The sequence below is a fragment of the Austrofundulus limnaeus genome, unplaced genomic scaffold (assembly GCF_001266775.1).
Source record: "Austrofundulus limnaeus strain Quisiro unplaced genomic scaffold, Austrofundulus_limnaeus-1.0 Scaffold797, whole genome shotgun sequence".
Lineage (NCBI taxonomy): Eukaryota > Metazoa > Chordata > Actinopteri > Cyprinodontiformes > Rivulidae > Austrofundulus > Austrofundulus limnaeus.
The window spans coordinates 82512-85323 of NW_013953199.1; the positions used below are offsets into that span (position 1 = coordinate 82512).

The 2812-nt window shown below is 39.8% G+C and overlaps 1 protein-coding gene across 7 annotated transcripts in view; it reads right to left on the reverse strand.

Annotated features, from left to right (window-relative positions):
* The window catches only part of slmapa (sarcolemma associated protein a), a 41708-nt gene that overhangs the window by 21070 nt on the left and 17826 nt on the right, over positions 1 to 2812 (reverse strand). Inside the window, exon 1 of one of the 7 annotated variants that reach the window (XM_014028691.1) lies at positions 742 to 891. The exons of the other annotated variants lie outside the window; for them this stretch is intronic. The gene's annotated coding sequence lies outside the window, so the exon portion shown is untranslated. Of the gene's footprint in view, positions 1 to 741; positions 892 to 2812 lie in introns of those variants that run through there. 7 annotated transcript variants of the gene reach the window in all.

Below are 2812 nucleotides of genomic sequence, written 5' to 3' on the forward strand. Positions count from 1 at the left end.
ACAACAGTCATTTCTGCAGTTTTTGAGGAGGTCACCTCCTAATAAATGTCCTTACAGAAAATCTAACTGCTCATTTTAAATCAATACTTTGACTTTTAATACTKAAGTACAACAAATATCAGATACTTTAAGACTTTTACTCAAGTAATATTCYTAAMGGMGACTTTAAYKTTTACWAAAGTCATTTTTTGGTARGATACTTGTACTTTTACTCAAGTATCACTTTGTGGTACTTTATACAACACTGGTTAAAGCGTCAAAACAGCTTCTTTTCAATCAATCAACACTGACAGCAGCGATCACACCAGCTCCGTTCCTAAATAACTTTGTGTTTTTAAACAATCCACATCACATCACCTGAGTTCACAGGTCACACAAACAGCACGAGCACAGCCGGCCCACAGAAACCAGTCATCCACATCAGATCTAACTTGGAGTGTTTTGCATGCAGTCCAGAAAACATTGGCAGAACTTTCCATGTGGGCCCGACAGTTCTGCTGTTAAACATGAAGCCAGATGAAAACTGTTCCTCTCCTGCCCTAAAACTCCATCGTAGCATTAGATATGGTTTTAGTTTTAGTAGCAAAGAAGTGTTTTRCTGGCAACACTACTAAAACTGGAAAGAAACATTAAAGGTTAAACAGGAAGTGGTTACATATATTTACATTTGTCATTRAACTAATTTAGTTTGTAGAGTAAGAAGCTGATCAGGAGTAAAGTGTGCGATGGCAGCAACATTACCTGAGCGTCAGCAGCTTCTTTCTTTCTCCACAGATCAAAGTTTAGCTCTTATCTCAGCCCGCTGCAGCAGACACTAAATAAACCCTCTGCCTGAACGTCATTTTCTTAGCTGCAGTCAGACTGAGCAGCTGATTCCTCTCTCCTGTCCCACCAAGTGTTTGTGAAGTCGTTCCACAACACAAACCGTCTTTCACTTTATAGTCGGCTCCTCCCCTCTGCTGAGCCAAGCAGAACGCTATCTGCCTTTAACGTCTGTGAGTCTCAGTYGCTCCACCCCTCCTGGGTCAAACCGCGAAGGAACTAATCTTTTGTTTTCACAAGGATCGTTCACTTCTCTTCAAGGTTGGGAGATAAAGCACCTCTTTTTTTCTTTACAAATATAACTCTCACAGATGTGATTTTAGAAGCTTTAAAAGCTCTGCTCACCTGAGAGAGAACCAGTTAATCTTCCTTGTTGATCAGGTGAGTGCAGGTATGTATAAATGTGGGTGTTTGCAGGAAATGTAGGCGGTGATAACAGAGCGATAATGAAATCAAAAAGTTCAATTGTTGGTGGTGAAACAATGACTGAGGATGCAAATCTGGAGGTGTTACTTCAACGATTTGGATTGTATTATTTCGGCGTGACAAAAAGATTGCTGGTACCTTGTTTTTCACCTGATAAAAGAGGAAGTTGCATCACAGCTTCAGGGAAAACAAGAACTCTGTAACCTGATCTGATACATTTAGTTAAATTTGCAATCGTCCCCAAACATTATTTCATGTATTTCTTTCTATATTTATTGTACAAATGGTGTGAAATAAATCACTTTTACAAAAAAAATGTTGCTGTAAGAACAGCAGCTGGAAAGCAGAGTAATGTGAGTTCACACAGTTTCTTTTTTTTTTTTAATATGTCACAATCTGGTTGTAGCTCTAAAAGCTGACAAAAGTTCAGAGTTTCACAATATTTTCTGGAATGCAGCAGAAAACTGGTTCTTTTTTCTCATTTCTGCTCTCAGACCTCACTCGTGGCTGCTTTGTCTTTTTGACAATAGAGGTTGTTGTCAGTGCCTGCCTCTCTAATGGTATGGGGGTGCATTAGTAGTGCATTTTAAACATCTGGAAAGGCTCTATCAGTGCAAACAACTACAAAACTGTAAACTTCATGAATTAAACTGCATGACTTCACAGTAGAAGTGTCCAGGCGCTGAATCGACCTGCCTGCAGTCAAATCCTGTCACCAAATGAAAACATTTGGAGCACTGTGAAACCAAACATCCAGTGAAGAGTAAATAACTACAACCCTACACCAGATRAGATGGACACAGGGACCAGTGTATGAATAAGAGGTCGTCACTGTTTTAAGTTTCAGCTCATTGCTTTGCAGGAGAGGATCACCGTCTGCATATGAAAGCYGATCACCGGTGCAGCAGATGGCACTGCAACCCACAACGCTGTGCCCTTGGGTCACATATGGTGTCAACAGCAGCCAAAAACAAACAAATACACAAACCAACAGACAGGAGGACATATGAGTACAGTAGAAAGCTCCACGCTGGGAGAGCTGCTGGTCAGATACAGACCATTAGACTAAACATAAACACGTTTACTGTGTGGACACTCAACAATACTGAATGCAGGATTCATGCAGGTTTCGGTAAGTTAAATTTAAGACTTTTTAAGACCACTAGGAGTGACATTTAAGACCAAACCGACACATTAATAAAAACATTCAAATCGTCCCAGAAAGGTTAACATACCAACCTTTTATTGCTATGAGTTTAGCTATTAAAGAACACTTAATTTTAATAAAAGAACACTAAATTGTTTTAATAAAACAGTCATATCTATGAGACATTCATATGGACTGCTGAGGAACACTTCCATCAGAGTGTAACAATCATTGATATCAGCCGAGACTCATTGAAAACACACTTTCCCAGGTTTAAACCACAAGCAGTGGACATGACTGAACTTCTTTGTTTTTTGGGAGGGTGAACAAGCTGCCGTATGCGGGGGGCTGTAGTGGCAAAGAGGTTGAAAACATGGAAGTAAACTGTGCTTTTTTTTCTTGCAGTTATCACAGGAT